We start from the raw sequence: 9,506 nt of genomic DNA, 5'->3' as shown, positions 1-9,506 counted from the left end.
TGCAAGTCTAGCCAGAACCCTCAAATTTTAATCGCTTCTTACGAGCTGGTCAAGAATTATTCCCACATGTGTGCCACATGAACCCAGAGCTGGTAGAATTAATGTTCTAGTAATTAAGAAATAAGGCTGAGGCATTTAAAAATTTCTTACAGTTAAAATATGAGCTCATAGGTTAAAATGAATAGATGTTGGCACTTGACAATTTATTTTCTCCTACCTTTTTCACAAGTGGATCTGAACAAGACAATAGGGATCTAAGAACAATAGGTAAGGATTAACCTTTTATTTCCTAGTATACTTTAAAATTAGTATTATTATCCTTTAAGTACTCAGATGGATATGCAGGACCTCACATGCATTTGTTTCCCATTTATGTGAACTGCCTGGAGAAACTCCCAGAGTACAGTTGTTACTAATACATTATATATAATTCAGATCTCCTCCTTTTACGGGAGATAGTGAGTTCTGAAGGCAATTAGAAGAAACTAAATAATGGTTGCCCTTTAGAACCTATCTCTTCAGTGTTCCCATTTCTCCACTTTTATTCTTGTCCTTTTACATCTTCATTAGAGGCATTTATTATAATTGGACATTTCTAATTGAGATAAAGTTCTCAGAAGCTATTGCTGCAAGCACAAGAAAGAAAGTGTTAATTTTCAGATTGATTAATAGTATTTTTAAATTATAGAATGATTTTCCAAATGTCCCAACCATGAAAACGCAGATAAAGTTACTAGAATTGGGGAAAATTATAAAAGCATTACGTGTTTTAAATCTTACATGTGCTTATACTCACAATGATAGATTGTTTATTGATACCCCCATAAAAGCAGATGGACACAGAGAAGGTGATTTGATGTTTTATTAACTAGATATTACGATATCCTTGGGAATGTTTGCCCAGTCTATAGACAGGGAAACAGTTTATTGAACAAGGTCATGATGCCAAATGATTGAATTGAGCAATGATTGGACTCAGAATTACATTTCTAGCTTTCATATCTTATAAACCACTTTATACTCAACTCTTGCTAGTCTGGTCCATTTTCCGTTGCTGGAACTTCTGATACTGTCCCTGGATTTTTTTTTTTTTTTTGGCATATGCTGTTCACTCTGCTTAGAACATTCTTTCCTATCCACTGAAACGTCCACATTCCCTGGCTAGTACTTCCATGCATCTATCATTCAGTCATCCATTTATACATTGGATGGTCAAGTGCAATCCAGCAGTGGATAGTTCACATGCAGGGTCGGGTGGGAGAGGAATTTCATCATGAGCAAGACACTCATGGATTCTCTGCTTGAGGGATTTGTAGCTCTGGCAGAAGGAGGTTTGTCCATTTCCTTCCCTTCCCATGTTTCATCTCAGTTTTGTCACTGATGGGGAGAGTCTGTTAGCCTAATAACTTTGACATTAAAAAGAAAGACAATCAATTGTCACAGACACGAGTTTGTTTACTTTATAGATGAACTTACCTAAGAGATCTATAATGAACCAACACCAAGAATCCACCATAATCTTCCCATAAAGGAGCCAGGAACCAGCCATTCCTGCTTTGACCTTCAGGGCAGCACTACCTCTGTGGAGCAGGAATCCTAGGAATCCTAGTGGCAAAGGAGTAAAAAGCCCGTATGATAAGAGAATAGAGGCAAATCCCGATATTCATTTGTTCTCTAAGAAGTCTCTCGTAAGAGTTACCAGGTCATTCTGCTCTCACTATAATCTATTATAATTACCTGTCCCTTTGCTCATTTTCCCCACTAAACTCTAAGATCCCCCCTAATCTTTGTGTCCTCAGAGTCTATCCCAGAGCTTAGTACATAGCAGACACTCAGTAGATATTTGTTTAATGAACGAATGAACCAGAACAACCACCAGCTATGGTAGTGAAAGTGACCTTCAGGGGAACCACTCACTCACACCATCGTGTGAATAGTATTGATGAGAGTTCTCTGTTGTACAGGCATAGGCTGTGACTCTGGAAATAAACTATAATGTTACTGTCTGATAAATGGTAATACAGTAGTGTGTCTAACTTCAGGTGCTCAAAGTATTCCAATTCCATTTTTGGCGCTTGGTCATACATTTAAGGCTGAGGGAAAATAGATGGGAAAACTTGATTGTGCATAACACCCCACAATATACAGTATAGTCTATTCACTGCTGGCATATTGAAAATAAAATGGAATTTAGACACAACAGTCATGGGTTTGAGTTAAGATCCTGTCATTTCTGAGTCTCAGTGTCTTCATTTGTGATACCAGGGTAAAAATATCTAGCTCTCCTCCTTGCCCTCTAGAGGTCTATCCACTTTATTGTTCTCTACATTCAGATTTTGGTTTTACTGATATTCTGCAATGATTTTTCTGTTTTCTATTTCATTGATTTCTACTCTTATCTTTCTTTCCCATTTAAAGATTTTATTTATTTATTTGAGAGAGAGAGAGCATGAGTAGGGAGAGGGGTAGAGGGAGAAGCAGACTCCTACTGGGCCCAATCCCAGGACCTTGCGATCATGACCCGAGTTGAAGTCAAGACATTTAACCGATTGAGCCACCCAGGCGCCCCTACTCTTATCTTTATGATCTCCTTCCTTATGTGTGATTTGGGTTTGATTTGCTCTTCTTTTTCTATTTTTTTTAAATGTAGAAATAGATCATTGGCTTTAGACCATTCTTCTTCTCAGTAATAAAAAGAAGAGGGTACCTTTGAACTCAACAAAAACATTTTTGAAGTGTATCTGTCAACATACGCATAAAACCGTTAGTAGATAATTGATTGAATATTTTAAAACATTTTTCTAACAAGTTTGCTGGGATATTATTTTGGCTAGATTAAAAATAACTAGCCAAAATTTGTCAACAAATAACTCATTATTTTAGATTTACTTATTTATTTGATAGAGAGAGACACAGCAAAAGAAGGAACACAAGCAGAGGAGTGGGAGAGGAAGAAGCAGGCTTCCTGCTGAGCAGGGAGCCAGACACGGAGCTCAATCCCAGGACCCTGGGATCATGACCTGAGCCAAAGGCAGATGCTTAACAACTGAGCCACCCAGGTGCCCCAATAACTCATTATTTTAAAATGGGAGTCTAGGTACTAAAGAAATTATGAGGGACTGGAAAAAACATTGAGATTCAGAGGTGTGCAAATTATGGCCCAAGGATCAGTTTTGTGGATCTGCCATCTCTTTTGTGGATAGTTTTTTATCCCCCCTTTTCTTTTTTTTTCTTTATTGTTATGTTAATCACCATACATTACATCATTAGTTTTTGATGTAGTGTTCCATGATTCATTGTTTGCATATAACACCCAGTGCTCCATGCAGTACGTGCCTTCCTTAATACCCATCACCAGGCTAACCCATCCCCCCAACCCCCTCCCCTCTAGAACCCTCAGTTTGTTTCTCAGAGTCCATCGTCTCTCATGGTTCGTCTCCCCCTCTGATTTCCCCCCCTTCATTCTTCCCCTCCTGCTATCTTCTTCTTCTTCTTCTTTTTTTAACATATAATGTATTATTTGTTTCAGAAGTACAGATCTGTGATTCAACAGTCTTGCACAATTCCCAGCGCTCACCATAGCACATACCTTCCCCAGCTGCCCCATCCCTCCCACCCCCCACCACTCCAGCAACCCTCAGTTTGTTTCCTGAGATTAAGAATTTATTGGAACAGAGCCACACCCATTCCTTTAAGTATGGTTTATGCTTTTCCCATGACAGCCACAGAGCTGAGTGGTTGTGACAAAGACTTAATGCTCCACAATCTAAAATAATTATTCTCTGTCCCTTTATAGAAAAATTTTCCTGACCATAGCGTTACTGCCCCAGCTTCTTTTTCTGTAAAATAGGAATGATAGCCCCCACTCGGCTGTTGCCAGGACACTTACTTTGGGATATTCGTGTGAAAACCTTTGGTACGGTGCTTAACATATAGCCATTGTGAAAGTAATGCTTGTTCAGTTGGAATCTAAAATTCCCACCCACCACCCAGTGGTTGATTTAAAACTATTTTCTTTTTAACCTTATGTTTAGAAGGTGAGACAATTATGTGTCAAAGAGTAAAATTTCACCTTTTCCTTTTTAAAAACACTGTTATTTGCTTGTCCTCATGACTTTGTCAAACAATATAATCTTTATACATCTTTGTGATAATTAAAATAACGAGAGGAGAGTTGAAATAATGTAGCTGATGCAGTGCTGAACTCCACAGACTTTATGCAAATAGAAATGAGAGAGAATATTTCTGAGTTTTTAAAGGCTAAAGGTCATAATTTTCTTTATACAGCAGCAAACAAAAAAGCCTATAATAGAAGTCAAGATTATTGGTTGTTTTTTCTTGAATGACATTGTTAAAGATACAGGATTATTTTTTGCTTCAGTGTTTTATTAGAAATATATTGCATGGAAAATAAAATGATAATTTGGAAAGAAACATGGGTATTCTGCATAAGGGACTGTTCTGGCAACTGCATGCTGTGTATACTGTAATTCTTAGCTAGTCATGCTGAATACAGCAAGTAGGTAAATAAGGAGGGGCAAGTTACCAGGAGCTATTTCCTCCTTGCAGAACTGCTTTTATTAAATTGCTCTCTACTGTGATCATCAGCCTTTACTGAGGTAAAATATAAGAACATTAGTAAGCACATCCTGTCTGATCTTAGGACAATAATCATGTTCATCCTGATAAATTGCTGTTTCTGTGTTATAAACCCTGTGCGTTGAGGAACTGATCAGGTTTCCCTTTGCCAGTGAACTTGGTAGAATGCTCAGGGCCAAATTTATGACTCCGTTGTAGCAACTATATGGATCTTTATGATGTACATTTTACCATCGTTCCTAGTTCCGTTTTATGTCCTTTGTTTCTTTCTTTTGCTCTGCTTTTATTTATGCTATCTAAGTATTTTATGTCATTTTGCAAGCCACATTCAATCTTTTCTGGAATAAGATGGGGTATAAATAGGCAATAGGGAAGTGGATAGGTAATTTCCAGTAAAGTGCTACTATGTCTTTTGGTTCTCTCCTTGAAATACTTTATGAATAACACAACAAAATAACTCCCAGCTTACCACTTGATAAATCTTATAATTTAAAGAGAAGTATTTAGACGAGGCGGGAGCCCCAGGCTGGGATCAGGCTCACTGCGCAGAGGCGGCGCTGGGGTTCCTACCCCGGACTGTGCGGAGGCGGCTGCCAAGTGTGCAGCCCCAGCGCCCCCCCCCCCCCCCCGCCCCCCGGAGCCCCGGCGGAGGGAAAGGTGAAGAAGGAAATTGATGCTGTTGCCTTCTTTCTCACAAGGCGAGTTCGAAAACATGGTAACTTGAAAAAAGAGGCCGTTGAGAGATTTGTTGAGAAATTCACTCATACTTCCAGAAAAATAGAAAAATCAGTGGTATACAGAAAAACCGTCAGAAGGACAGGCCTACAGATGCATTCCTGTAAGTTTCACAGTTGATCCCGGCGTCCTGGAAGCCTGTGCGAACAGGGGCACCTTGTACATGGACCTAGGTTTGCCAAAGGAGCTCACTCTGTGTGGGGCGCCGTGGGAGGTGGGCTGTCGGGTGTGGGGTGGGGACGGAGAGAAAAACAATGCGTTCACTGGTGTCAGCTTTGAAAATGACGATGAGAGGGGCGCCTGGGTGGCTCAGTCGGTTAAGCATCTGCCTTTGGCTCAGATCATGATTCCAGGATCTTGGGATCGAGCCCCAAGTCGGGCTCCCCGCTCAGCGGGGAGCCTGCTTCTCCCTCTCCCTCTGCTGCTCCCACTGCTTGTGCTCTCTCTTTCTCTCTGTCAGATAAATAAATAAAATCTTTAAAAAAGAAAATGAGGATGAGAACCAGGAGGAAATCTCCATGAAAGTTAGTTACCTCTGATGTTCATTCAGGATCCTCTTCTTCAGACGAAGAAACAAGTAAGGAAGTAGAAGTGAAACCCAGTTGGGTGAGGGCAGCCCCAAGCTCTGTGTACCAGATTTCAGAATTGATATTCCCGCCTCCTCCAAGGTGGCACCCTTTGCCCAGAAAGAAGCCAGGAATGTTCTGAGGGAATGCCCATCAGAACCACTACTCTCCTCCTATTCCTGGTTGTCCAAATCAGGGAAGGAAGAATAAACCATATCACCCAGATCTGGTTACATGGGTACCTCCTCCTGGAATGCATTGTGTCCAGAATCACCGGCTGATCCTCACATATTAACACTCTGCTAGCTCCTTTTGCTTCTCTGTTGGTGTCAGTGTTGAGAGAAGGTAGAACAAGACTGACCACATATTAAAAGCTAAATGTTCATACTCATAGTAGTAAAGTTAGATGGACCAAACCATCAAACTTATTTTTATAGAGAAGTTATCAACAATAATCTTTCTTAAAAAAATATATATGCACTTTAAATATATTGTTATAGTTTGAGAAACTTCATTAAAGTTAGTCAAGTGCTTGAGTTTTTAATATTGGACTTGAGTATTTATATATTGTGCATCAATTCTGTGGGATATGAGAACACTGCAGCAGCACGAGATCAGTTCTAGCATCTTTGAGCATTTCCTTTATGGAAGGTAAGTTATTTATACACAAGGAAGTCTCTTTTATGCCATTGTTTAGAAGAATTGTGTGAATTATGTTGCAAATGAAAAGTAGTGTGAGGCAAAAATAAATAAGTAAATAAATAAAGAGAAATATTTAGTTACACTAGTCATTTGGCTCCTTATACCATACAAAGAGATTGAAATAATTTTGGCTGCAACAAACCCACTGTCTTTTCTAAGGTAAGCCTGTGATTTAAATACCAAATTTTCATTGAAATATCAAAAGAAGGAATGCTTATGGTCTATACTCAAACTGTCCAGTCACACTAATTTTATTTGCTTGATAAAGATTATTGGAATTGGTTGCATTTTAAAAGGCTATGCAAGTGGAACTATAAAAAGTATATATATATTTAATACATGACAAATCATGTATCATTAATTAAACCAAGTAGGTATTTGTTGAGCAATGTCTATATTTCAAATATGTTTGCAGAACTGAGGATATAGCACTGAACAAGACAAAACTCTTCCCTCATGATACTTTTTAAGAATAGCTAGGTCACAGTAGGGGGTTCTAAGAGTTGAGAAACATGGAACAAATTTATAGTAATGTTATCTTATTGATTCTGATCTGTGAGGCTTAATGCTGAAAGTGTATGATACTTTTTAAGGGATGTGTTACCTACCTAGAAATCATAAAATCCTCATCTGAATTTGAAGATCCAGGGGCAGGTAGATCAAAGAGAAGACGAATATGACTCAACTGTGGGCTTGGATCCCTGAGATGTCATTGGCCTGGAGGTGGTACCATTAAGTTTTTCTTTAAGTGGAGGGCTCCCACTTCTGTGGACGGTGACAAGAGAGACAGAGAATGGAAAATTAACACTGGTCAAACAGGTACATCCTGGAGTGGGCCAAGATTGAGGGAACAGCTATAAAGCAGAGTGAAAACAGAACTTGGGGCAAAAATCTAGATTGTCGAAGGTTACAATAGAACGGTGGTGTCCGAAATTGCCTGATTGTTAAAAACAAAAAACCAAAAAACAACCTTGTACTTATTCACGCTCCATCTACTGTTTCATGCTTTCTTCCCTTTATTCAACCTGCTCGCCTGTCAACAATTCTTCTCTCCCTTACCCTTCTAAACTCAGTGAGGCTTCATCTTCTCCAGAACATTCCCCTGTAACCCAGATTGAATGAAAGGATCTTTATTGGTTCTCATACTATCCTGGAACTACCTCCATTATTTCTTTCATCATATTACATATGAAATTCTCCTTTGAAGTGTCTGCCACACTCATTAGACTAAGAGGTTCTTTGATGGTGTAAACCGTACCTTACTTCATTCTCCTCAGTGCCAACTACTTTAGGTGCTAAGAAAAGATGTATTGAGTTAACCTGCCAGGCCTGACAGGTAGTATAAGTAAACAAGGGCATGTTCTGTATAAGGAGAACAGCTACTCTAATCCAGATGTTTGTTACTGAGTGGGATTGCAGCCCCATATTGCCAGAGCTGAGGTTTTGGAGAAGTCAGAAGGGTCAATGTTTTAAGTAAATATTTCTATCTTAGATGTTAGTGGCAATACATCCAGTTTTAAAGATTCTCTTTGGGCCAAGAAAACCTGGCTGTTTCCAGCAGGGGTGTGCCAGTGGTGTCTCTGCTGTGATATTTCAACAAGGGATTTTTTTTTTTTTTTTTTTTTTTTTTTGCTATGAGCTACAAGAAACAACCCTCGATATCTGAGACAAAACAACAAGACAGCAAACAGAAGAAAAGAAAAAGAAATATAGTGGAAGGATACAGGACGAGGGATAGTCAAAGAATTGGAGAAATAGCTGAATAACCAGGTTTGAAGCAGGTCAGAGCCTGGGGAGTGATAGTGAATCTTGGAGACCGGAAGTCATGGACAGAGGAATAGCTAGATTCCAGCAGGCTTCCGTCTGTGTCAAGCAGCTATGACTTTCATTGCTGGTATGGTTGCCAGAGGTAGCAAGTCACAATACTGGACACACAGTTAAATTTGAACTTCAGATAAACAACCAATAATTTTTTTAGTATAAGTATGCCCCATGCAACTTTTATTTTAACTATTCTAATTACTAGGAGTCAGAGTCTGAGTTCCTTAATTTGGGCCACACGTCTATCCTTAGTCCCCTGAATGAACCATCTAGGAACACTGTGAGTAATGCAGAGAGATAGACTTCTGAAAGAAAATTGGGGTCTTCAACCACAGGAAAAGGTAAGGAATGTGAGGATGTCAAAATGGATCATTCTCTGTATCTCTCAGTCATCCGTATATATGGGTTCATTATTGTCTTTCTACATACACACTTAATAGGGTGATACTAAAAATATTTTTTAATGTTGATAAGTCTGGATCCAGGTTCTTTTCTGTGCTGCATGTTATCTGTTCAGTGGCTGGATTGTGGGCAGGAGGTCTGTGGTCCCAGTGGAGGATTCAAGAAAGTGCTGGAGAGGCACTAGGTGCTCTTGTTAGCAGCTGTTTATTGCTCAATATACAGTATTAGATGGCACAGGAAAGTGATTGTCTTTGTTTAGCAAATTCCTTGATGGGGCGTTTTGACAGAGTTTGGGTGCTGCTATGAAATAATGGAGGAAGAGAACCCTAAAATATTCTGTGAGAAGTTAACATGAAGTTGAATCTGTGCCAAGGAAGAAACTGGAGAGTAGATGAAGAAGCAGCAATGTGAGGATGCTCACAGCCCCTGGCTGGGGTCTGCGAAGGATGGTCATTGAGGAAGGCCTGGAGGCATGGTAGCTAAAGGACTTTCAAATGATAATGTTTAATATTAAAATTTAAATTGGTTTTTGTGCTAAAGTGGCATACAAATGCCTTATGAGGTAGTTTGGTATGAAATCATAGAAAAGGAGGTATGTTCTGCATGTGGGTCAGTACAGACAGGAGGGAAGAGAACAGTCATGGGAAGTGGGGTGTGAGTGAGTTTGAGAACTCATGGATG

General features: G+C 39.4%; 1 pseudogene; it reads left to right on the top strand.

Annotated features, from left to right (window-relative positions):
- The first annotated feature begins 1,273 nt into the window (after positions 1-1,273).
- LOC113925512 lies at positions 1,274-6,195 on the top strand (annotated as a pseudogene).
- Positions 6,196-9,506: the final 3,311 nt, after the last annotated feature.

This window comes from Zalophus californianus, chromosome 4, assembly GCF_009762305.2.
Source record: "Zalophus californianus isolate mZalCal1 chromosome 4, mZalCal1.pri.v2, whole genome shotgun sequence".
Taxonomy (NCBI): Eukaryota; Metazoa; Chordata; class Mammalia; order Carnivora; family Otariidae; genus Zalophus; species Zalophus californianus.
Note: the sequence above shows the minus strand (reverse complement) of the source record. Positions and strands in the feature narration are given on the sequence as shown.